Genomic DNA, 27883 nt, shown 5'->3' on the forward strand with positions numbered 1-27883 from the left:
AGTAGGGATCTGAGCCATCCCACATAGGTGTGACTCTCTGCAGCCCCCTCCTGTCCACCTGGTGCTCCTTCTAATTTTTCTTATTGATGAGGTTCATTTTGCAGTTAAGTTTTGCTCCCATGGGTAAGGCTCTTGTTCAGGGGCCCCCCAGTTGTCTGTTGACCTAGAAGCTCAAAAACTGCTTTCTGAAGAGTTCAAAATTCTCATTGTCATTGGGTCTAGAAACTCCCAAGTTCCTTGTCCATCAGGAAATCTTCCTTACAGTTCTAAATATGCAGGGCTTGGGACATGTGACATCCAAGTATAATGGGAAAATTAGGCACAGATAAGAATTGCAGAGAGGTGGGCAGTTAGTTCTCTTTTGAAAATAGGGATATCCAGTCCAAGATATCGGGCACTTTATAACACTAAATGGAGAGAATCCTCTGGGAATGAATGAGTAGATTTTTACATTATCCACTTTGTTCAGGCCCTACTCTGTTGTTTCATGATGTGTTGTGGTGGAACAATCTCAAAGAATGCAGAGTCAGACACTTTTAATATAAGAATAGGCATTTATTGAGATTGACGCCTCTCATGAAGCAGGCTAAGTTTCAAGAGGAAAGAACAACTTCAGAGAAGATAGATTTTTACAGGGCAAAGATACAGTTGCATAACAGAAATCATGAGTATTAAAAAGGCAGGAGAAGTTTGATAAGGGATTAGGTAATAGGGGAGGCATCCTAGCCACAGTGGAAAAGCACATTACCCACATTGCATATGGAAAAGCCATCTTGGGGGGTATGTATGTATGATAATGATATTATAAGAAGACTCTCTATGTCATAAGTTAATCTAAAAGATAGCTTTTGCTATTAATGTGCAGGTGCTTACTTAGGGAAAGTCCCTTCTATTGTTTTGGAGTCCACATCTTGCTCAGGCCTCCTGGTGGTTCTGCTTTCTGATTGGCTGGGTCTTGTGGTCCTGTTGGAGGCATGACTGTAGTTGTGGTTGAATGCATGGACACACCTGCTGTTTTGGTAAGAAATAGGACTTCATGGACACACCTGTTGTCCTAGTGATCAGTGAGATATATATGAAGTTAGTCCGTTGTTCATGAGGCTTATGAAGAAATTAGAATGTTGGGCCTGGGAGCAGCTTTATTAGAATTCCATCACTCTTGAATCATTTTCAGTTGTCTCTAACTCTTTGTGACCCCATCTGTGGTTTTCTTGGCAAAGATACTAGAGTGGTTTCCATCTCCAGCTCATTTTACAGATGATAAAACTGAGGAAAATGGGATTAAGTACTTTCCCCAGGGTCACACAGCTAGTAAGTGTCTGAAGCTGGATTTGAACTTAGGAAGATGAGTCTTTCTGACTCTATGACCTGCACTCTGTCCATTATGCAACCTAGCTGTCCCAATACAACTAATGAATATTGACGCAAAAAGAAAATTAAACAAAAGTCTAACATAAAGGCTTTAACAAAATAGTGAAAAAGGTTATTCACTGTGACCAAGCTGTGTTTCCATTAGAAATGCAATGGTGTTTTAACATTAGGAAACCAATGAACATAATCACTTCATACACCATAATTAACTGAAAATATGTGTAATCCATTTTTTACTTTGTCTGTATTTGTTTGGTTCTTGGGAAAATTTGATAAATATCTAATAGTGAAAATGATAAAATCCATCAAAGTACGTGTAAGTTTGGGGATCTTTGTAAAAATGCAGCAATTTATACTAGTTAAGTCATATTTTAAGAAAAATTAAAAGCAAGAATATTTGATGTAAAGCCCAATCTTTTGTTACATGATTCACAATATGGCAGAATAGGATTCACCAGATGGCAGAATAGTTGTTTTTAATCATAATTTCTTAGGCCCAAGCACTTGAAATCAAGGCAAAAACATGCATTATCAGTGGAAATTTAATCTTCCTGCAACTGGGAAGCCAGAAAAACCAACTGCAGGGGCTAAAAAGCTTTCTAAAATGACACAGGAGAACTGAGATATTTGAAGCTCCCACACAGCCTACACATCTCCAGTTCACCCTAGGTGCTGAGCTCAGTCAGCAGAAGCTCCCTCATAGGTTTTGGCCTTGAGTTTCTAGCTCTGCCTAGGATGACAACCCTCTCCCCTCACAGTACTGAACACAGTGGAAACCATTCAGGCCCACAAGTGGTAGGATACTTGATGGAAAGCAGGTCGCAATTATGGACAGGAGTTGCAGGAGATAATGTACCATGGAGTCACTTAGAGGGGAAGGGGTTTCATGACTATGGAAAGTAAGACGAGAGGACCACCTATCCTTTCCCTATAGAATTCATATCAATTTAGCTGTCCCTCATAACGACCAATATAGCATTAGGGTTTTGTGTTGGAGAAAATAGGGGGTATCACTGCAGTGGAAGAAGGAGAGGGGGACCTAGAATAGCAAAGAGATTAAACTTTGTGACCAGATCCAAGCTGTCAATCAAGTAGGTGATGACAAGCCAAGAATAAAACTCAGGGTTCCTAAATTTATGGTCCCTGTAAACCTTGAAATATATATAACTCATCTTCACTGACCAGAGAGGTGATCATGTCCTGAGGCATCTGAGCCCCAATAACCAGTGAGGAACTAGGAGGAGAAAGGTGATACAAGGACAGATGAAGGAGACATAAGTGGAGCAGAACGGAAGAGAATAAATGTTTATATAGGGCCTAAGATATGCCAGGCACTGTGTTAAGCAATTTTAAAATTTATTTTTACAAATATCTCCTTTGATCTTTACAACAAGACTATCAGGTAGATGCTAGATTGCTGTCATTTTATAGATGGGGAAAATGAGGCAAATAGAGGTTAAGTGACAAGCCCAGGGTCACAAGCTACTAAGTGTCTTGAGGCTGGATTTCAAATTGGGTCTTCCTGACCCCAGTCTCAGCACTCTCCCCCCTGCTCCACCAGCTGCCTTTAAAAATAGAGAAAAATCTCCATCAGAGTTAGAAGCAGATCAGTACCCTCCCAAAGGGAAGTCATTGCTCAAGCTTGGGTTATGCAATGAGAAATGGATTTAGGGGTCCAAGATAGTCTCCTCTCTCAGCCAGAACTCTCCCATGGAGGACATGTTCAGAACTTAGAAGTATGTTTCCCTTCTCTCCTTTACTAGGTTCCACCAACTCCAGTGTAACACCAAAACCCTGCACCAGATCTTGGAGGAGTCTGATGCTCTCCTCACCATGTTCTGGAGAGAAGCCCTGCCCAGTACCAACAGCGCTACATGGCAAATGAAAGCAGTAAATGGTGGGAGGGATGTGTAGCACATGTTTCAGGGCAGATTGAAGTGTTTTCACAAGAGAAGCTGGGACTGAGTAACAGACAAAGGGAACTGCCAGGAGATAGCCTTTGGAGAGAGGGAGTATGAATATGAAGGATTAATGCAAGACAGGGCTTTCTGGCTTGTGTTCCCCATATGCAATTCCATACGTATTTCCTCTTCCCCTGGGATGAGCTACTCAACCGGAAAAACAGAAAGGGTTTGAGAAATACTGAAATGACAAAACCCCCTGGAGATATTAAAAAATGTGGTACTATTATTTTTCCACTGGAGATTTCTAGAGTGAAAGAGTCAAATACTCACCATTCGTCTTTCTCCTTTAGTGATAACAATAGCCAACTCTTATCTGTAGCACTTTAAAGTTTAGCAAGTGTTTTATAAATGTTATCTCATTTGATCCTCACAATAGCCCTGGAAGGTAAGTGCTATTATCAAGCCCATTTTGCAGATGAGGAAACTGAGACAGTTTAAGTGACTTGACTAAGCCCAGATAGTAAGTGTCTAAACTCAGGTCTTCCTGATTACAGATCTAACATCATCTCTGCTATACCATCTGGTTTCCATTAAACTCTTCTATTACAACCATCAGTACTATACAAGTATTCTGACGTACTCAGAAACTGGTCCCACCAGGCACAGACATCGAAATGCTGGCATGGCTTTAGAATCAGGATTCTGGGGGAAGAGGTGGGGATGGTCTGAGAAATTGACAGTCATTCCAAGGACTATTCTCTGAGCTCAAGCCTGGCTTTCAGGTTAGAACAGAGTTGGTGGACATATTTGAAGGGGTCCATGAACTTTGATGGAAAAAAATTTACACCTTTATTTCCACTAACTTCTTTCTGAAATCTAACATACCCTTCAATTATGAATGTAGGTGACATGTAAGCTGAGAAAGGGGTCCATCAGTTTCACCAGATTGCCAGAGGTATTCATGCCCCCCCAAAGTTTAAGAGTACCTGAGCTAGAAAATCTCTAGATTGAGTTCAGTACCTCTTTCTCCTGCTAGTAGGGGTTAGATATTGGATTAATATCCTAGATCCAGCTACAGGTAGTCACATCAGGCTCAATGACTGCTTGCTGTTTTTAAGGGATTTGACCAACTTATGTCAGGGACTTGACAAATTTTTTTCAGTCTAAACATGCAAATTTTTCCCAGTCCATTCATTTTCCCAGTTGCTGAATAAATTAACACACATTTGATGAATGTCCACCCTTAATACAATGGCACCGCATCCATGCAATTAGGTCAAAGGACCCTGGTAATTGCAAATAAGGAAAAGATTATAGGAGTTTTTTTTTTTTAATTAAAATTTTGACATGTCCCATTTCATTCATACTCCCAGTTTATCTGTATGCCTGCTTTAGATGTTTTAAGCCCCCATTCCTGTGAATTCCTATCTGTAGAACCAGATTATCTTTGGTTACCAGAATGGTATTGGCTGTAATGGAGGGAAGTCATCCCAGAATTACAGCTGAGAAAGGTGTGGAATCCTGCTTTGGGCTTTATTAGGCATTCTAACCAAGAGCCTCATCTTTTATTTAGGAAGAGTGAATGAAAGGAGAAATTCGAGCTCTGAAAGAATGTCTAAAGACAACCAAATGGGAGAAGGAGAATTTGGAGCAGTTCATCGTCAAGCAATGTAGGTGTTTCCAGCCAGCACTGCTTGAGATCATGGGGGTTGGGGAAATAAGGTAGAATGAAGAAGGTGTTTATACATATCCCTGCCCTTCTGATAGATATCCAGCTACAATGGAGACCAAAGAGGGTCCATCACATGAATGTGTCCATGAATGGAGCTTTCTTGACACCTCCTATACATTATGTCCAATCAATCAATATGCATTTACTATGTGTCATACAATATGCTACATACTGGGGGAACAAAGAGAGAAATAAATGTTCCTACCCTAAGGGAGCTCAGATTCTATCATAGAAAAATGCACCCATATAATAGATACATAATATATAAAAAGGAAATAGAAAACAATTGCAGGGGAGCATACTAGCAGCTGAGGGAGGAAGATCAGGAAAAGCCCCATAGAGGAAGTGGGACTTGAGCTGAGGTTTGAAGTAAGATATGGATTCTATAACATGTAAGTGAAGAGGAGTCCAAGTATAAGGAAAACATACAACACACACACACACACACACACACACACACACACACACACAAAGACAAAATGGATGACACCAGCAGGAATGTCTGCTTGAATCATAATAGTATGTGAAGAGGAAAAAATATGTAATGGGACTGGAAAGTATAGGTTTGGGTCAGGTTGAGAAGAGCTTCAAGTGCTAAGAGAATTTGTATTCTATTCTATAAGTAATACAGAGTGATGGGAGCTTTTGAGCAGGGGAGGGACATAGTCAGACCTGTGCTTTAGGAATATCACTTTGGGAGCTGTGTGTTAAGATGGATTGGAAAAGGAAGAGACCAGAGGTAGGAAGAACCAAATAGGAGGCTATTATAATTGTTCTGGAAAGAGGTAATAAGGTTTGAAATTAACAGTGTGGTCACGTAAATGAAGAGAAGAGGTAGACTTGATATTGGTGATAGGGAATGAGGGTGATGTAAGAGTCAAAGATGGCATTGAGATTGTGAACCTGGATAAGTGAAAAGATGGTCTAGTATTCTCAACAGAAGAAGTAAGGCAGAGAGAGGTAGGTTGTTATGGAAGTATAATGAGTTCTGTTTTGGACATGTTGAGTTTGAGACTCCTTTAGTTTATCCAATGTAAAATTTCTTGTAGGTAGTTGGTGATGAATCTCAAGAACTGTATATATTAGAGTTCTATAGAGAGACATGTAAATTGAACCTAGAGGAGTTAGTGAATTCACATAGAGAGTAAACAGAGGGAAGAGGAGAGGATCCAGGACTGATCTTTTAGGTTTATCCATGATTACGGGATGGAACATACCTAACGATCCATCAAAAGAGACTAAGTAAATGTCAGATAAGGAGAAATGAGAGAATGGTATCTCAAAAAACTCCCCCAAACCCAAAGAGGACAGAGTAATCAGGAAAAGACAAATATCAAATGCTACTGAAAGGTCAAGATAGATGAGGACTGAGAAAAGATCTTTGGATATAGCAGTTAAGAGACCATTGTGAACTTTGGAGTGTACGTTCTCAGTTGAATGGTAAGGTCAGAATGTAGGTTTCAAAGGATGAGGAGTGAGACAAGAGGTGGTGGAAGCAAAAGGTAAAGACACTGGTGGTTTTCTCCCTTGAAGTTGGCTGTGAAAAGGAGGAAAGAACATAAAAGTGATAGATTGAAAGGGATGTTAGGTGACTTCTTTTAATGGATTCAGGCTACTGCCTGCTTTGGGAGTCCCTTCTGCTGCTGCCTCTACTGATGCCACCTGAGGAGGCCTGCGTTATGGGGACACCCAACTCCCCTCTTGGCCAGCCAAAAAGACCCTCTCACTGACCTTTAGCACCTATGGGTTGAGGGATCTGTGCTGCCACTGGAGATTCTGTCCCTGAAGCCTGCTGGGATCTGCTCCTTATGGTGCCACATGGCCAAGGCAGGGCTGGGCTCTATTCTGCCTCCCATGTGAGACAGACCTTTCCTGTCAGTCTTTCAGGTCTCTCTGGGACAGAAGTCTCCTCCACTCCATTGTTCTGTGGCTTCTGTTGCTCTAGAATTTGTTGAGAGGTCTTCTTTACAGGTATTTTATGGGCTGTGGGGTAAGAGCTAAGCATATGTGCTTCTTTCTACTGTGCCATCTTGGCCCCTTCCCCTTGATTGCAGATTAGAAAGACAGGATGACTGCTAGGAATTAGGAGTGAATGGGGTGAAGGTATGGATTCTTTAGTAGAATGGTCATGTCTCATCAAAGACTTGAATAAAGGAGGAAATAAGAGAAGTAAGTCCATGGGGATTTTGATGTGAAGAGTAGTGGTGAATGTTTTCTTTTATTAGCAAGGTGAGTTGAGAGGGAAGGATTCTGTGAGAGGCTGAGGAAGAGAAGTTTCAAAGAGTCTCCATGGAGAGTCTCTCTTGTAATGGAAAGCTGATTGGGGAAGAATGAAGAGACTTCCTTGCATTATCAAGGCCCCATTGAGATTAGATAGAATCACTGTTGCCCAGAGTCAGCATGGTTTCACGACTTCCTAAAGTACCATTCACCAGTGGAAGTGGATGAAATGACCAAGGTGAATATTCTGAGGTTGGGGATAGTCAGGCAAAAACAGTGATAGGATAAGGGGGCAAGGGATTTGGATAAACAGAAATCATGAATGAGGCAAGGTTGAGCCAAGATGGTGGGGTAGAAAGACAGACCTGTAGAAGCTCCCCCACATTGCCCATAAAATATCTCTGAAAAATGACTCTAAACAAATTATAGAGCAGCAGAAGCCACAAGACAACAGAGTGAAAGAGATTTCCAACCCAAGACAGCCTGGAAGGCTGACAGGAAAGGTATATCACACTGGGTTCAGAGCAGAGCACAGTCCAGCATGGGCCAAATGGTGAGGCGGGGACAGGACTTGGAAGAGACTTCGGAGAGACACCAGTAGCAGCAGTTCCCAGATTGCTCAACCCACAAATGCCACAGACAACTTGAAAGGCCAGTGAGAAAACTCCTTCACCCAGGAGAAGGGAACACATTCTGGACCACCAGCACCAGCCACTGCAGAGGCAGCATCCATTTTTGTAGCCTTCTGCCTAAATCCCCTGGGGGAAGTAAGCAGCTGATCTGAATCTCAGCCCTGAGCATGGCCCTGGGGTGAGGAGGAGTACTGAGTGGTGGAGCTGGAGGTGGTGGTGAGAGGGAATTATACTCTCAGACTCTGGACAGAATAGTTATTGGTTGCTCCCAGACCAGTGCTCAGGCCAGGAGAGGAGTAAATTCCTCTCCCTTGATTGTGCCACCTTGAAGGAACTGAGAACTTACAGGTCCCCAGAGTATACCCTCCTCTTGACAAAGAACTCAAAAGTCAAGTAACTGGCTGAGAAAATGCTCAAAAAAGGGACAAAATAAGACCATAGAAGGTTACTTTCTTGGTGAACAGGTATTTTCTTCCATCCTTTCGAATGAGGAAGAACAATGTATGCCGTCAGAGGAAATCAAGACTTCTGTACCCAAAACCTTCAAAATAAATATGCAGTAGTCTCAGGTCATGGAAGAGCTCACAAAGGATTTTGAGAATCAAGTAAAAGAGGTGGAGGAAAAAATGAGAAAAGAATGAGAGTGATGCAAGAAAATCATGAAAAGCAAGTCAACAAATTGCTAAAGGAGATCCCAAAAAATGCTGAAGAAAATAACACTTTTAAAAATAAGCTAATTCAATTAGCAAAAGATGCCCCAAAATTCAATGACTGGAAGAATGCTTTAAAGAGCAGAATTAGTCAAATTAGTCCAAAGGAGGTTCGAAAGTTCACTGAAGAAAATAGTTCTTTAAAAATTAGAATGGAGCAGATGGAAGCTAATGACTTTATGAGAAACCAAGAAATTACAAAACAAAAACAAAAGAGTGAAAAAATAGACGACAGTGTGAAATATATCATTAGAAAAACAACTGACCGGGAAGATAGATTCAGGAGAGACAATTCAAAAATTAAGGGACTACTTGAAAGCCATGGTCAAAAAAAGAGCCTGGACATCACCTCTCATGAAATTAACAAGGAAAACTGCCCTGATATTGTAGAACCAGAGGACAAAATAAATATTGAAAGAATCCACAGATCACTTCCTGAAATGGATCCAGAAAGAGAAAGTCCTAGAAATGTTGTAGCTAAATTTCAGTTTTCCCAGGTCAAGGAGAAAATACTACAAGTAGTTCGAAAGAAACAATTTCAGTATTGTGGAAACACAATCAGGATAACACAGGATCTAGCAGCTTCTACATTAAGGGACTGAAGGGCTTGGAATATGATATTCCAGAACTCAAAGGAACTAGGATAAAACCAAGAATCACCTACCCAGCAAAACTGAGCATAATACTTCAGGGGAAAAATTGGTCATTCAATGAAATAGAGGACTTTCAAGCATTCTTGATGAAAAGGCCAGAAATGAATAGAAAATTTGGCTTTCAAATACAAGAATGAAGAGAAGCATGAAAAGGTGAACAGCAAAGAGAAGTCATAAGGGACTTTACTAAAGTTGAACTGTTTACATTTCTACATGGAAAGATAATATCTGTTACTCTTGAGAGTTATCTCAGTATTTGGGTTGTGGGAGGGATTATGCATATATACACACACACACATACACACACGCATATATAGACAGAGATCGCAGGGTGAGTTGAATAAGAGGGAATGATATCTAAAAAAATAAAATTAAGCGGTGAGGGAGGAATATATTTGGAGAAGAAAGGGAGAAATGGAATGGGGCAAATTATCTCTCATAAAAGAGGCAAGAAAAGAGGTTTTCCATGGAGGAGAAAAGGGAGGAGATGAGAGGAGAAAAAGTGAAGCTTATTCTCTTCACATTTGTCTTAAGCAGAGAATAACATGCTCATTCAATTTGGTACGAAAATCTATATTACACTACAAGAAGGTAGGGGAAAAGAGGACAAATGGAATGGGGGAATGATAGAAGGGAGGGCAAATGGGAGGAAGGAATAATTAGAAGTAAACACTTTGGGGGAGGGACAAGATCAAAAGAGAGAACAGAATAAATGAGGGAGAGGATAAGATGGAGGAAATATAGTTAGTCTTATACAACATGACTATTATGGAAATCTTTTGCAAAACTACACATATATAGCCCTTCTCCGTGGGGATGAGTGGGGAGGAAGGAAGGGAAAGAAGTTGGAATTCAAAGTATTAGGAATGAATGTTGAGTATTGTTTTTGCATACAACTGGGAAATAAAAAATACAGGTAATGGGGTATAGAAGTCTATCTTGCCGTACAAAAAAAGAGGGAAGATGGGGATAAGGGAAGGAAGGGGTATGATAGAAGAGAGGGCATATTGATGGAAAGGGTAATCAGAATGCAAGGCATTATTGGATGGGGGGAGGGGAGGGATGGGGAGTAAATTTGGAACTCAAAATTTTGTGGAAATGAATGTTGAAAACTAAAAATAAATAAATAAACCATAAAAAAAAAAAACCAGAAATCATGAATGAGAGAAATGGAATTGACCAAACAAGGTAAGCCAAAGGAGCAAGTTTACAAAGCACCTATACTTTGTATGCTAAGGCAAGTGAGTCATTAGCAGACTTCTAATTTTGCCTTCCTATTGTTTCAGTAACTAGGTCACATGGGGTTTTGAAGAAGGCAAGAATAAATATTAAGGTAAGAGAACTGGCAGTGACCAGCTTAACCAGCTAATCATGGGACCCACTACCACCTCATCCCCCATTCTTTACACTTGTAACCAGGTGGCCACTAAAGCTGCAGTTTAACTTTGAAGGAAACCATGATCTTTCCACCACTTGCAATCATTATAGTGGGGCTGCTGTTCTGCTTCCCATTTCTTTGTCATCCCTTTGCCCTCTCTTATGATGTTAACCTCACTCATGCTCTTCTTTATTCATTTCCATCACCCCCTTTATGCTTTAGGCTTGGTATCTGAAGAAATGCCATTCAGTTACAACCTGGAGATATAGAGAAAGTAAACAGTCATGGCTGTGTGGCTACCAAAGGGAGAAGAGAGGGAAGGACCTAAAGAAACACCAGGACTCTCCTGACTCTTTTCTTTGGAAAGAGTGGCTGATGTTTGTCCAGCTTGCTGGGTAGGAATTAGGGGGTGGCATGGCTAGAGATTAGGCTGGCTAGCCATCCAACCAGCTAGGCTCAACAACAAGATCTCCCTGTAAGAGCTTTCTCCTGTTTGCCACAGGGAGCTGAGAACGTGACCCCATGAGGCAGAACACGAGTTAGGAACCCTTCCATTGTAAGGACCTTCTGAATGTTCTTCTTTACTCGGAAGCCTTCTTTACTTTAAAGCAAGCCAGAGAGCATCTTGGCACATGGTCTAAAGAAAAAGTGTATCTCTGGACAATACTATGCGTAAGGCAGGAAACAAGGTCTCCACATCCACTGCCCTTCACAGGTACCCTCACCTGTATCCCTAAATTTGTCCTGAAGTGAATAGAATGAGGAATGGAAACAAATCACCTTAAATGACTAAGTGATTAAGAGAATTTGTTCTGTGAAGTTTGGATTCAGTCAAAGTACCACACTTGAGAATCTAGAGGACCACATGTGTTCCTGAGGCCGCAGAATTCCCAGACCTGTTGAGGCTATGTAATACTGTTCTCTTACTGAGTTTGTGGTCCAATAAAACCCTCAGGTCATTTTCAAATAAAAAAGTCAATGTTCTCCCCAAAGCTTCTACTTGTCAAGTCAGTCACTGTAGAAGGATCCCAAGAGTAGCCTTTATATCTGGCCTTCTAGGAGACCCTAACCCCTCCCCCTCTATCCCCTCGATTTCAGAAGATCAACAAACTTTTTTGAGGGTAGGATACAAGAATCACTTTTGACTTTTCACTAACCTTTAACTGCAATTCAGCGTTTCCTTCAATTATTTGAAAACATTATTTTCAGGCAAGAGATCCATAGGCTTGCTTGGCAAAGAGGTTCATGACACACACAAAAATAAGAATCCCTGATTTAGACAGGCATTTCTAACTGGTGCATAGTTTCCTTTGCAATCCTCCCAGTCATCCAGGCTTCCAAGTTATCCTTAGCTCCTCACTTCCACTCAGCACATGTATCCATCCAATCTGGAGCTAAGGCTGCTTTTATCTACCTTAGAATCTACCCTCCTGTATGTGCCCTTCTCTCCTGCAACAGTCACCACCTGGCTCATCAACTCATGTCTGGACTATTTCAACATCTTGCTGTCTGCTCTTCCCCCTATTTCCCCCTAAATCTGCAGCCAAAGCAACCTTTCTAAATCCCTCCCCTACTTATTAAAGTATTCTTCTTCTCACTGTAAGAAAAGACTATCCAATAAGCAGAATAATTTAAAAAAAAAATTAATGCTCCCTATTACTTCTGGGATATATGTGTGTATATATATAATAAATATTATGTGTGTGTATATATATGCACACACACATATACACACACATATGTACTCCTGTTTGGCTTTTAAACCCCTCCATAGCCTGCCCTTCCCTACATCTCCAGGCTTCTTACACTTTACTCTCTTCCACCCATTCTCTGATCTAGTGACACTGGCCTTCTGGCTGGTCCTTGAACAGGATAATCGCATCTTCTGACCTGGCTGTCCCTATTCCTTTCCACCTCCTTCAAGATTCAGGTCAAAACCTACCTTTTGCAAAAAGCCTTTCCTCCTCATTACCTCCCCCCATGCCGCCCCGTCCCACCTCTGATGAGATATCCTGTTCGCTTTTCATATCTTGTCAGTACATAACTGTGGGCACATACTGTTCCATTACAATGGATGCTCCTAGAGACCAAGACCTACTTTGGGCTTCAAGGTTGGCCCCTCTGGGTGCTTGGCTTAAGTGAGCCAGCTGAGCTGACCTCAGCTGCCAGGCTGCATTAGCTTTCCAGTTCTTGCTCTAATTCATTTTCCACCCATAACAGCTCTTCAGACACTAAAAGATGGCTCCCAGAGAAGCCTCAGAAGACACCTAGGTCTAGCACACCGCGGGAGGACAGCGTGCCCAGGTATTGGGCTGCAACTGACCAGCTTAGAATCTGACCAGCCTAGAGACACCGATTAGCCTAGAAACCGACCAGCCTAGAATCTGACCAGCCTAGAGACACCGACTAGCCTAGAAACTGACCAGCCTAGAAAACCTGCAGCCTCCAAGGCAGAAGGACAGGGGAGCAGAGAAGAGGGGCGTGGAGCTGGGCTGAGGGGCGCATTTATGATGAGCACCAAATAACATAGTAAAAAATGAAAGTGTCTACATTTCAAAAGGCAAGACAACTTAGAAAAGGGTTTTATAACCTCTTCATGGAAAAAACAATGACTTTGACATTGACATAATTTCATCCAGAAGTTAAACCAATGTAACTTAATTCCCACACAGAGAATGAAGGAATCCAGAAAATGCGTTGGCCAACAAATGCTCATTTGATTTACCAGAGAAATATCTGTCAAAGGTAATACCAAGCTAGAATATGAACTCTATAAAAATATTATAAAGAAGATTTATAAATGATTGTGAGGAATACCTTCTCATAAAGCAGTGAAAAGCAAGAGAGGCTCAAAGGTGTTAAAAGCAAGTGTGGCAAGATAGCCAACTAAACAAAGTCATCCCAATGGCATTCAAGGATGAAAAGGAAAAGAAGATTACAAATAAAAGAAAAATGGAAACGATTTACCAAAAAAACATTTCAACAGACCTCTAAACCTAGTGGAATCACTGTATTTCAACCCTAAAATCATAGTCCCTCTGGTTGAAATGGCACTAAAAAAACAAAACATAGGAAAAGCAGCAGGATTTGACCAAGTAAATATAGAAATCTGTTCTGGAGATTATACAATTGTGAAGACATTAAGGGATTGATGTATAAAGTATCTGCAGGAGGAAAACATACCAAAAGTGCAGAAGGAAATGTTGATGGAGAGAACATCAGGGACCACTAACTCATATAGCTTCCTTCCTATCTATATATTAAATTTTATGAAGACCACTAGCATGAAATGAGGGTATCCTTGATGGTGATACTAATAGGGAATATGCAGATTTTCTATAACAATATTCAACAGTGTGCACAATTGACAACAATATCAAAATGGACTGAAATATGTAGAATATAAAATCCCAATGTGCTCATTGTTTGAGATAATGAGTTGGCTCAGCAGATAGAGCACTTGACCTGGAGCCACGAACACCTGAATTCCAATCCAGCTTCAGATATGAACTATGTGACCCTGAGCAAGCCACCTAACATCTGTCTGCCTCAGCTTCCTCATCTGTAAAGTGGGGTAATAATAGCATGTACATCTCATTTGTAAAGTACTTTGCAAAACTTAAAACACTATATAAATGTGAACCTTACTTATTATTGCTGATTATGAAAAGCATTTGGCTCAATAGAACCAGCTCTTTTTACAAGTTGTTTCCCTTCCATCCATCAAGATCTTTCAGGATCCCTTGGAAGAGGTTACAAAAGAAATTACTGTTTAGGAAACCTTTGAAAATAATCATCAGTTGAGGCATCAGAGATGCTTGCTCTCCAAAAGTATTTGCTATTGTAATAGAGATCTAGCACAGAGTCCAAGCTAAGGAGGGTAAAATCCTCCAGAAGTTCTCTTTTGCAGATGCTACTTTATTGATTTAATCAATCCCCCAAACATTGCAGAGCCTCCTGAAAGATTTTTAATCACCCAAGGAATTTAACCTGTCTGTAAACATAGGGAAGACCAAATGAAGGAAAACGTCTATTGCCTAGTGTTTCAACATGCATCTGAATGAACATCCTATGGATTTTTCCAACAACAACAAAAACTACACACACACACACGCACACACACACACACACACACTTCAAACGGTACAACTGGAACAATAACTTTGGCCCTGCATTGAAAAGGAAGAGAGCAGGCTGGATGACTTTCCAGAAGATGTCAAACTTTTCCTGAGCCCAAACTTCCCATGAGAGTTTTCCCCTCCTTACCAGAACTAGCTAGCCAACCAAGCCTCACCTCTTTGAGCATGTACAATATGCTGTGCTTGATGCCAATCAGCGTGGATATTTGCTGAACCTGTTTCTAGAAATATGTGAGGATAGTGCCTTTTCCCAGGTCATATGCAGGATTTTTTTCTTTTTTAAAAGTCTCCAATAAACAAACTCTTTCTTCGTGGCAGCAGTGTGAAAAGGAGGACATGCTCTGAGCCTTTAAGGAAAAGTGGCACAGGGACAGGTTCACTACCTCCACACCCAGTCACCACATGGCCATGAATTCAATGCACTGTGGATTGGGGTTTTGGGAGGGGGTTTGTCTTTTTGTGTCTATTTCTTTCTCTGAGATGAATAAGTATGGGAGACAGACCTAGGGAATTTGAAGTGATTGGAAGAACACCAGAAATCTGAGGGCTGATTTCCATATGTAGGATAAGAAGACACAATCCCTCAAGGTAACTACTACAATCGTGAAGGGAGAAATAGTCATTGCTTTCTGGGGACCCAACCTGTCTATTGGAGTGGGAGTTGGAAGAGTGAATCCAGAGAGATGCTGCATAAATTTAAACAATGTTTATCACTTCATGGGAGGAAACCCTTTCTATAACTACAATAAAACTTTAAATCTGAAGAGAAAATGACATACCCATTAGTAAATTTTTGTGCAGATTGTCTTTGATAAAGGACATGAAAAGCCCATAGTCCAGAGTTGCAAATTGTTGAAGGCCCAGGCATTCCTAGGGAGGAGATGTACCTCCTGCTATCTTTCTTTCAATTTGTCTATTTCCCATCCTTTGTGGATACTTGTACATTGAGCTTAGAATGTGCCCTCACTTTGCCTTCTGTTTTAGCAAAAGTTTCTGAGTTAATTGAGCTCATTTTGGTTGATTTGTTAAGTGAGAAGTATATTACTGTGGGCTAAGGAGCCCCAGTTATGAGTATCATAAGACTAGTTCCTGCACTGTAGGGTGGGAAATCCCCTAATACCCTCAGAGAGCAAGTTACAGTAGTGTGTACTCTCACTCTGGAACACCTGACCTGCCAGTATGAGGGTAGCTTGTATGATCTAACCAGCCCAAAGAAATAAAGAAGGGAACAGGAAAGGGGAATGGGGAGGGGTCAGAAACCACATCCACTCTGCCACATAAGAACTGGAAAAATATCAGGAAGATAGAATAATCCTGAACACAGCTATTTAGAAAGTCTGAGTTGCTTTGAAGAAAGCACCTGTCAGAGAATCCATCTCCAGGTGAAGTTGACATCAGGCTTTTGCTGAAATAATATACGTAAAGTTAGGCTGTCAAATGCAAGCAAGAGACCCAGTTACAGCAAGAAAGAGTGATAGCCTGAAGGAAGAAACAAAACTACAAATATACAGAACTAGAAAACCATGGCCACCTAGGGCACGGGTCTCCAAAGTGGAGTGTGCACACCCTTCCGGGTACAAAAGAGAATCCACCAATGTATTGGAAGAAAACAGAACTGCCATTTCTATTTTGTTTCATCTAAACAAAGAAATTAAGGTTTGCAAATAGGATTGTGTAGATTGAAACTGATGCCCTCATTCATCCCATATCTTAGAGAGTTGTGAGGCCATATGCCATGGGTCATCCAGAGGAAAGAGAGTGCCTCAAAGCAGAGACGTTAACTCTGTAACAACCCTCGTTCATTATTTGCTTTCAGAGGAATATTATGCATAGATGTTTATGTGCCTGGTTAAGTGGATTCATGGAATATATTATCTAGCTTTAATTAAATTAATCTTCCCAACAATGTTCTACATTCATATACAACTTGTTCAGTCATTTCTCTATTGATGTAAAAAGTTGCTATAAATATTTTTGTACATGTGGGTCCTTTTCCCTTTTTCATGATTTCTTTAGTATAAACACCTGGTAGTGATATCGCTGGATCAAAGTGTATGCACAGCTTTATAGCCCTTCAGACATGGTTCCAAATTGCTCTCCAGAATGTTTGGATCAGTTCACAACTGCACCAACAATGCATTAGCATCCCCATTTACCCACATCTTCTCCAACATTTACCATTTCTTCCTGTCAGTCATATCAGCCAGTCTAAGAGATGTGAAGTAACACCTCAGAGTTATTTTAGCAGGCATAGAATTTAAAAATAAATATTCATATATTGCGATTGCATGCTAAATTTTGTTTCAGTGATGGATGTGTGCTATTAGACAAATTTGTAGAAGCTGTCCTCCATGCATTCAGATAAGGGCAGCCAATCCCTAAACATATGAAGAAGCCTGGAGAATATCACTGAATTGTAACAGGAAGCTAACTAAAGATCCTGATGATGGCCCCAAGTCATTGAGAAAGCTGTGAATAATATTCAAAGGTCAGGAAATGAGTTTGCATTTCAATAAAATATTGATTTATTGCCTGTTGCATACAGATCCTGTTTGGGGAGTGGTCAAGTAGGAAGAAAAGCCTTGATTCCTGCCTTCACAGTGTTTACAACCTGTTAAGATTTTCTTTAGGAAGACTTAAAATAAATTTTTTTTTTAAAGTTTGGTGCATTGCAAGATCATAGACCCACAGCTGAAAGTACAGTATCAGCCACATGGTAGATATTTTTAAAAATTCTTGATGATTGATGGATGACAGGAGGAAAACTCAGAAGTCATTTAGTACAAAGCCCTTCACCCACCCCCATTTTTCAGGTAAGGAAACTGAGGCCATGAAGGGAAAATTAAGGACTTGCTTAAGCTAATAAATTTATGAAGTCCATCTTGTGACATAGACATGTACCTATCACCAACCAGTGTGTCAGAAGTTCTCCTCTGAACTCAATCTCTTAGCCTGTCAGTTAAAAACCAGAAATTCACAACATTATAGAAGGAAATTTTACTGACAAAAAAAAAAAATTGGGGGAAGATGAACAAGTCTGATTACTATGAATTCATATTAATTAGTTCCAAAGATTTAAATCACTCTCTACCATTTTTAAAAAAGTTTAATAGTTTTCCAGAACCAGATTTGCAAATAGGATGGGTCTTCTAATGTTGTGGTAGCCAGGGGATGGTCTGGTGTGGGCAGAGGCCCATAGCTCTCTGTTGCCTTCCACCTGTTCTGACACAGCTCGAGTCAAGTGGTTCTTCTTCAGTTCCTCAGGCTCCTCCACGTAAGCCCTCTCTCTCATTTGGTTGTTCTTTAGTTCAAAAGGTTTAAAAACATTTCTCTGTGGAGCAGAGCTTTTGATGTTCTTAGGCATGGTCTTAGCTACCAAGGGTGTAAAACCAAAAAAAAAATTTACAGGAGAGACAGTGTATCCATTAGTCTAGTCAGCCTCTGGTTACATGCCACTATCCCCAGAACCACAACTTAACTTGTTCTCCAGCTTTGAGAGAGTCCTTATCACTTTGAGAGGGTCAGGAATCAGTTCTACCTTCTGATATGATAACCACAAATCTTGATGTCTTTTCCACCTCCAACATCTGGGAGGAGCATCTTCCACCCAAGGCAACATTCCTGGATGATTTAGCAGCCAATGAAAGTAGCTCATTTTCTCTCTAGTAATCTTTCTTAAAGGACCTGGGTGAGATTATTCTGATTATCTATAGTGATCCAAAGTCATGGCCAGTTGCCACTGCTGCTTAGGGTGAAGTCTGGGTTTCTGAGAGTCCTCAGGGAGGCCTACCATCTGATTTGCCCTTTTGATTTTCCCAAGCAGTTCTGTAAGAAAAGAGAAAGGGGAGAAGAGCCCAGCACCTGCAATACCTGTTAAACTAGGTAACAAATTGATAATCTCTGCAAATTATACCAGACACACAGAGAGGCAGCTGTGGTATCAAGCTCAAACAAAAATGGGGGACCACTTAGGCCTAAAGATCCCTGAGAGCCACATGTAGACTTGGTTTTCCAGTTTAACATTATCTGTGTTTTATTGGATTTGAATCTATTTTGTTAAATCTTTCCCAATTACATTTGAATCTAGTTCAGACTGCACTTAGATGTGTGGTGAGCCTGCTGAGGTCTCTGCCTTCAGCTCTAAGCAACCTTCTAAGATCAGAAGGTGCCATTCTATACTGGTAGAAGTTCTCTCATCTGGAAGTTTACCTTTCCTTTTGTCCCCAGTGTAGCACAGTGCCTGGCACATGAGAGGATTTAATAGATGCTAACTGACTGTCAAAACTATCCATATTACATTCATACTAACAAGACCACAGGTCCAGTCCCTATCCATGTCCTACTGTTCATCATAAAAATCATAATAATGAGAATTTGCATAGCACTTGAGCTTTACAATGAAGTTTTACAAATGTTATCTCATTTTATCATATTCATACAAAACATGTTTATCTACATGTACATATATATATGTATGTATATGTATTATAGTCTGTAGGCAACTAAGTGGTGCTGTGGATAGTGCACCAGTTCAAATCCCCAGTTTAACAGGGTTAAAATTGTTCAAATCTCACCTTAGACACTTGACATTCACTAGCTGTGTAACCTTGGGCAAGTCACTTAACCCCACTTGCCTCATTCTGGGTCATCTCCAGTCATCCCGATGGATATCTGGTCACTGGATGCAGATGACTCTGCAGGAGAAATGAGGCTGGTGACCTGCACAGTCTTCCCTCACTCAAAACAAAGTCAAGTGCAAGTCATAGTCCTTATTTCTCTGATGCCATGGTCTTCTTCAGCAATGAAGGACAAACACACATACTTTATAGTCTGTGATACATATGAAATAAAGAATATATGAAACAACAATATTGTTGTAAGAATGATTTTGAATGAATGGGTCATTTTGACTATTATAAATCTCTGAATTAACCATAAAGGACATATGAAAAAGGATGCTATCTGCATCCAGATAAAGAACTGATTAAAAAAAAGAACCATATATAGAAAAGTTTTACATATATGTACCCATTTGTGGCTAATGGATACCATGTCTAGGGTGGGGGGCAGGAAGAAAGAAAGAGGATAAAAAGAAAAAAATTACATGAGAACTTTATCATATATTTAAAAGGAATAGTAAGTTGTACAAAATCAATTTTTGGTTTCATGTAAAATCATCCTTTTTTATTCTACTATGTTAGGGAAATGCTTGTTTTATTCCATGAATTAAAAAAATAAATGTGGGGAAAAAAGAATATATGATGTTTGTGCCTAGTATAATCCTACCTAGTAAACTTTATTCACACTCTCTTAGGTATCTGCCATTCTCCACAGGATGCAGTCTGCTCTCAGGGTCAGGCATCCCCTACTTGCTACATCTGTGACATCACTTCAATGGGCAGAGTTTCAGAGGCTACCCATAGAATCCAGGCACTAACTTGCTGCCACTACGTCCTGGTTTTCAGTCGTTAGGGGAGAAAAGTTTTGACCACCGTCAGTCACTCAGTAAGTATTTATTAAGCCCTACTATGTGCCAGGCCTGTACCACACCAGGAATACAAAGAAAGAAGTTCTTGAGGAGCCCTGTGCAGGCTAAGTAGAATATAATTGACTAGAATGAAGAGGGGATGGGAAAGGCTTCCAGTAAAAGGTAGGAATTTAGCTGGAACTTAAAGGCAGCTGGGGCAGCCAGGAGGCAGAGATTAGGAAGCAGAGCATTCTGGGAATTGGGGACAACCCATCAACATTCCCAGAGCTAAGAAATGAATTGTCTTGTGTGGGGAAGGCAGTGACGAGTAGACAAGCTGTGAATGTTCTGGATACTTGAGGATTCTCAGGTGTGTCTTCTGTAGAGAATCACATATTCACAGCATCTGTCTCACCAGGCAGGTGACATCCATCCATCTGCCTGTCGCTTAGCAGTCATGGTGGTGATGAGGGAATAGCCTCAGGGGGAGGGGGAGGAGAGCAACAAGGATTTAATAGGTGCCTACTGTGTGCCTGGCACGGCACTAAATGCTTTGCAGTTATTTCTGTTTATGCATACAACAATTTTAACCCTGTTAGTTAGGTGCTGCCATTATTCCCGTCTGGTGGTTGAGGAAATAGTTAAATGACTTGCCCTGATGTAGGTGTCTGAGGCTGGATTTGAACTGAGGTCTTCCTGACCCTAGGTCCAGTGCTTTATCTATTGCCTTAGGGAAATATGTGTGAATGTACATGTGTACATGCAAACACATATAGATACATACATATACACGTATGTGAGTATATATATGTGTATACATATATATTATATATGTGTATATATATATGTACACATATCATTTGAGGCTTGAGAGAGGCTGTTCTTAGTTTAATATCTTTCCTCAATTCAATTTAAAAAACATGTGTTAAATTCATACTACGTAGAAATCTTAGGAATGCAGAGATGACAGTGAGAGCATACTGAGGGGATAAGATACATACACAGGAAAATAAAACAAATACAGAGTAACACAAAGTTGCTGGATGAGGGCCTAGAGCCACTCCCTGGGGAGATCAGGATAGGCCACCTCTGGGAGGTGTCACCTGAAGGCTGAGCATTCTACAAGGCAGAGGTGAGGCACAAATTCCAGATCCTGCTAGTTACGGAAGGAGCGATCCACCTGTGCTAAGGAGGGGCAGGGAAATGTCACATGCAGAGAACAGGTAACTGGTTAGCTTGTAACAGAGAGTGTGAAGGGGAAAGATGGGAAATTAAAATGAAAAGGTAGGTGGGAATCAGACAGTGGACATGTGCAGGTGGTAGGCTAAGTATTCCTGTACCCTGTTGCTTGAGAGAATAGGGAGCCACAGTTTTTGAGTGTGGACACATGGATCTGATCGAGACATTCTTAGATCTGTGTTTCAAGAATGATTATTTGGAAGCTTTGTGGAGAATACATTTGATAGGAAAGAGGCTGGGGGTGAGGGGAGAGAGGGTAATCACGGGTTCTAGCTAGAATCCAAATGAGAGATGATGACATACTGAATAGGGTGGAGGTTATGAAACTGGAGAGAAGAGAGATTGGTTGGATAGAAAGGAAGAGATTTTGCAACTACTGGGGCCTGGGAGCTGAGGAGGAAGAGTTAGGAAAAAGGACAGGGGCAGTTTTCCTTTTGTCTCTGTACTGCCAGCACCCAGTATGGCATCTGGCATACAGTAGGAGAGCACATGGGGAATGGCCCTATGATTTCATTAGTACAGGAAATTCTTGTGCTCTCCTTCCTTTTAGTCCACCTAATTCCCCTATGATGCATCTAGGTGGTGCACTAGATAGAGCACTGGATCTGCAGTCAGGAGGACCTGAGTTCAAATCCTGCCTCAGATACTTACTGACTGTGTGACCTTAGGCAAGTCACTTGGCCCAGTCTGCCTCAGTTTTCTCATCTGTAAAATGAGCTGGAGAAGGAAATGGCAAACCATTCTAGTATCTTTGCCAAGAAAACCCCAAAAGGAGTCACAAAGAGTGGGATATGACTGAACAATGTTCTTTCCCAGGCAGTAAGTTAATGCACTGCATTGTCTTTGGAGAACCTGTCCCTTGCATTTGTTGTTTGATAGAATGACAGACTTCCTGACAACAGCAGCACCATGTCTTTTAAAAATACTTATTATGTGCAGGGCAGTGTGCTAAGCAATGGGGATGGGGGTGGGGAATATCAAGTTTAAAGAATATATAGTCACCACCCTCTCAGAGATCTGACAGAGCACTGCTTCTCAGCAATCCCCTGGCTTGTGTTTTCTAGTGACACTAAGATGATTTAACAGGACCTCCACTTACCTGGAATTCCTGACAACCTGATCATAAAAAGGCAGGTGAGTCCTATCAATATTCAATGCTAAAGCTATGGCTATCTTTCTGGGTGTCAGTTAGCCCAGTTACAAATCCAAGGCTGAGATCATTGAGAAGTTTTGCAATGTTGATACAATTTTTCCAAAGATTTTAGTAACCAATTAAAACTTAGTCACTCTTTCACCTCATGATAGTTCTTTGAGGGTGTCCAGTGCTTCTTTTTTCCCCCCAAGGTCAGTACTTACTGATTGAGTCAGTATATGCAATACCACTCATTCCAAGATGTTGGACAAAACTGAAGCTTCTCAGTGGATAGATAACTTTAGACTGGTCACCTCCAGTCTGCCTTATGGAGTCTTGCCTCTGGCTCTAACAACTTCTTTTCATCCAGGTAGGGCAGCCCTTCTAAGAAATTCATATTGCCAATCACTTTTCCCCGTGAATTGTTGAAAACAAAAAAATTGTTCGGTGTCTGAGAAATCTTTTACTTGAAGCCTTCACTGAAGTCAGAGGTTCTTAAACTGGGGTCCAAGAATCCCTATGGGGTCTTTGGATGGATTTCAGGAGATCCATGAATTTGGATGGGAAAATAATTACATCCTGATTTTTACCAACCTTTAGCTGAAGAAATTTCCTTTTTTTCCCACTGTGAATATAAGCAACAAAATATTCTGAGAAAGGCTTCATAGGCTTTAGGATCCTGCCAAAGGGCTAAAAGCCTTTGACTTAGATAAGTAGAGCTCTACTGGGTCAACATAGCCTTCATGTCACAGGGATCTGAAGGCTTTCTCTTTGGAATTATAAAATGGAGAATCACTGAATACCCAACAAGCAAGCCAAGGCAAACAGAACTCCTTGGCACAGTGGCTGGTCCATCTCCTCACAAGGTATTGTTCTTAACCCTACTATGGCTCATTTCTACGAAGGTCATGACCCTTTTCATCAATAGCATATTTATTTTCTAATCTTTCCATACAACTGGAAGACTTTTTACTCACCTCTTACCTGTAGTTTAGAATTAAACACAGATGTCTTTAGCATGGCCTCTGGCCCCAAGAGGCAGCTCAGGATCTTCAAGCAATCATGTGCCATACCAGAATAAGTGGTTTTCCATTTGAAGCATGAAATACATCAAATCTAGGTCTTCGGAGAATCTCCAGATGTTGTCTTAGTTTCTACTTTTGACACCTATGATTTCCATAACTTGGTAATTCAAGTTTCTCCACTCCTTCTAGGACAATAGTATCTCTAAATAGAATGACCACTTCCTGGGCCTATCCATTCAGGGTATAAATATCTCCCTCTATGTCTGCTCGAGGACCTTTCTATGCCACACTGAGAAGCGCAGTAAGTATGACATGCCTCACACCTCTCTCTTTCAAAAATATTGTGAAAGCATTTTCATGGGATCCTAGATCAGAGTCTCTGGATCAATCAGCATGAGAAACCTTCTCTCTCTTTAACTATCAATCCCTAAAAAAATGCAAATCCCTTTTCCTCCTAGTCAAAGTCCTAATCCTTTCCTTTGAAGAAATTGAATAATAAGATCAGAAATTCTGTTCTCCAGAATGACAAAAATCAGGCCCTTTATAACCTTTCCAATCTTCTGAGGCCCTTCTCCCTGTCCATGTTCTATGCAATCCAGTGACACTGTGGCCATACCCCATTCCTGGGCTTCCTGGGTTTCCTTTCCTCCTCATCTCTGTCTCTGAACTTCAATCATTTCCTCTCATCATTAGGAAGCTGTTCTTGACATTAAGCTTCAATGTGTTTCTTTATGATTTCCCTTCTCATTATTCCTGATTCTATTTTCCATGGCTTAACAGTTTCAGCTCTCTTCTGCACAAAATTCCTTTCAGTACTTGAAGACAGTTCCCATATTCTTTGGGTCTTCTCTTCCCCAGGCTAACTATTCTCAATTCCTTTAAGTGAGACTAATATGACAGATTCAAGGTCCTTCCTTATCCTGGTTATCATCCCTCACATAGCCCATCTCATCAATGTCCTTTTTCTACTTTGGTGATCAGACTGAACACAGTACTCTAGGGGTGGTATTACTGTCACTGTCTTGTTCTGGGAAATGTTTTTGCCTTGTATATCATAATGCTGACTCATACTGAGCCTGCGATCTACTGAGTCTCCAAGGTCATTTTCCGGCAAATTCTTGTTTCAGCTTTGACTCCTATACTTACATTTCAGTTTTTGATCTCAGGTAGAAGACTTTACATTTATCCCTATTGAATTTTATCATGTTGTTGCTGCTCAGTAGGGCCTGACCCTTTGTGACCCTGTGGGCACGCCAATGCTGTCCAGGAGGTTTTTTTGCAAAAATACTGGAGTGGTTTGCCATTTTCTTCTCCAGTGTATTAGGGCAAACAGTGGTTAAGTGACTTGTCCAGGTTCGCACAGTTAGTAAATGTTTGAGGCAGGGTTTGAATTCAGATCTTTTTGATCCACCTAGCTGCACCTTTATCTTATTAGATGTAACTTTTCAAGATTTCTATAGATAGTGACTGTCATTAAAATATGTTATGTATACCTTGCCATTTTGTATCATCTGTAGATCTAATGAACATTCATTTCATCTATGCCTTTCTCCAAGGCATTGATAAAAATACTCCACAGGACTCTCTCTCTGGAGGTCTCTACTGGTCACCTCCTGTGAAAGCAACAATAAAGTATTAATGACAACTCAGAGTCTGGCAAATCAATCAGCTTCACATCCATTGAATCGTATTACTGTCTAGTTCATGTTGATATTCTTGACTCATATCCCTACTTAGGAAACCTTACGAAAATCTGCATGCCTGACTTTCCAGTAATCTGAAACCAATTCCCCACTTGCGGGTATTCAGTTTATAACTTTGGGACAGAATCACCACTTGTAGGAGATATTGTAGGACTGTGTGTTCAGATAGGGATTACGTTCTGAGATATGGACCATCTTGGAAGCCCTTTCCAACTCAGAGATTCAATGACAGTATTTTTCTCATCATATTGTTACCTTTTGTTATCTGTGTATGTGCCATGGCCTCCTCTTAGAGGAGAGACTTCCCAGCATGTGTGATCTGATTTTAGTGTATATCTATTCCATTAGCACCATTCTGCAGTAATATTTGACTAAATATATACCTGTTTTTTAATGACCTAGTACTGAAGAAATCAGGGACAGTGAGTAGTCTGGTTTGGGGAAGGCTGCTCCATCTCTATTTATTCTGGCATTAACTAACACTGTTAATCAAGTTCAAGAAGAAAGATTTTCTAAAATGAATATCTGCTTACAAATCAAAAGTACAACTTTTTTTGCTTTGAACACTTAAACAAATTAAGATAATTGAAGAAAGTAAGATTGACTTCTAAGTGATGTAGTTATTCTTTTAGTTAACAAATGAGAAGATACTCGTCTCTCCAGGATATCTTAAATTTAGTTAGACATTCACCACATACAGCATCCTATCAATATCACTACATGAAACCAAAGAGCAGCTGAACATGTTTACAGAAGTTCAGGTCCAGCTTTATGTAGAGGTCTGCTTTTAATGTATTTTTACATATGTAGTAAAATAGCAACAGAAATGGTCATTGCCGTTTTAAAAACAGTAAGAAATGGTTACTTGGATTTTGTTTCCATAAGGTGGCTGATTTTGACCATGTTTACAGTATCACCTGTTAGATCATCAAACCCTTGGGATTTCTACACACTAATCTCTAAAGGAAACATGTGAAGGGCATAGTGTTGGGATTTCTAATTTGCTAGGACCTAAAAATTGACAATGTCCTGCGGATGTCTACTGTTTACATTTTTGCCTAGATCACAGAATCAAAATTTGCCATCAAAACACATGCAGAGCATATGTTATTTCACTCTAAGGTGGTATGAAATTCATAACATTTTTGCATTTGCCAGATTAAGGACCATATCAAATACTTCATTGTGATTTTTTAAAATATGTAAAAATAAAACATGTTCCATAATATTTAGATTTATGTAGTTTTCAAACTAAATTCTAAATAAGATTTTAAAAGTTCCTATTTTTCTAAAGACTGCATCTTACATTATTATATTGTTTTGCATACAGAGGCAAAGAACTGTATTTAAGTCTCTATGGATCCTACAGAGCCATGAAATATGTCAAGTTTATTATATTTGTATATGCTTGCAGATGAGACTGTTCCTACTTAAAGGAAAACATGACCACTTGTAATATTTTGAAATGATTTTTAAAGAAATATTTTTTATATTATATTTTTATAAGAATATTTTAAATGAAAAAAGAATCCAAATAAACCAATATCATATTCCAGAAGTGAAATACCCATGCAGTATGTGATGATGCTGATGATGCTACAAGACTCACAGGGACTGTGATAGAAACAATCATTCTCTCTCCTTGGCCAGGTGAGCAAGGGCTGAAAAAAGGAGAGCAAGCAGGTCCAGGCAGATCTTCAGGTCTTGGGATATGAGACATGTGGCCAAAGTGAGAATGACGCTGAAAGAGAAGCAATCACCAACCCTGGTAAAAAAAAAAAAAAAAAGAAAGAAAGAAAAGAAAAGAAAAATAAAGAATTTTATAGAGAGGAGATGGAGGAAGAGATTGAGAGTGAGAGTGAGAGAGAGAAAGAGAAAGAGTGAGAGATAGATAGTCAGATGGTAATGAGAGCACTTACCAAACTAAAAAAAAAAAAAAAACAGCTGCCAATCAAACTCCCAGGCTTAACCTTTACAAGGTATCATTCCACCTTTTTCCTACCCTGACCAAACCTCCCTTCAATTATCATATGCAATCCTGTTAATACATTGCAATTTCACACAAAGAAGTGAACTTTTCATTTCACTCTTTCAGGAATCACAGCCTGTAATATGATGACGGAACTTCATTTTTCACTTACAATCCCAAAATTATCAACTTTCTAAACAAAACAAAAGGACCTCCTTCTAAAGGTAGTTTTAGGAATTGAAAAAAATACACAAGAACTATTAAGGATGCAAAATATTTTGAGACCAAATCTATCACTGAATTATTTCTCTCTTTATAGTCTCCAGTGACTGATCATTGAAAAAAACTATAATCTTTCTGCCAGATTTCCCCACAAGTTCCCTCCAGGAAAGCACAAAATTACCTTGTATTTTATGCCAATATACCCTATTCCTTCATTGTGACATATGTATACTCTGTAAGAGTTGAAATGAGAGGCAGATGATCTGGGAGCAGTTTATGTGAGTGAGGCTCTCTTCCAAGCCAGATCAGAGTTTTCTGTTTCACCAAAAGAATCACATCAAATAGGTCTTTTTTGCAATTAACAGTTAGTTCTGCTTGTTACTCAAA

General features: G+C 40.2%; 1 long non-coding RNA gene across 2 annotated transcripts; it reads left to right on the top strand.

The window, feature by feature from the left end:
* The first annotated feature begins 4730 nt into the window (after positions 1 to 4730).
* Positions 4731 to 27833, top strand: LOC140523922 (uncharacterized). Of its 2 annotated transcripts, XR_011973512.1 has the most exons (6): positions 4731 to 4945; positions 10509 to 10555; positions 20054 to 20244; positions 22510 to 22579; positions 23792 to 23903; positions 26956 to 27833. It is a non-coding gene; the product is annotated as an uncharacterized lncRNA (long non-coding RNA). The 2 variants fall into 2 exon arrangements; XR_011973511.1 differs by lacking the exon at positions 23792 to 23903 and having other exon boundaries at positions 4736 to 4945.
* Positions 27834 to 27883: the final 50 nt, after the last annotated feature.

This window comes from Notamacropus eugenii, chromosome 2 (assembly GCF_028372415.1).
Source record: "Notamacropus eugenii isolate mMacEug1 chromosome 2, mMacEug1.pri_v2, whole genome shotgun sequence".
NCBI classification, from domain to species: Eukaryota; Metazoa; Chordata; class Mammalia; order Diprotodontia; family Macropodidae; genus Notamacropus; species Notamacropus eugenii.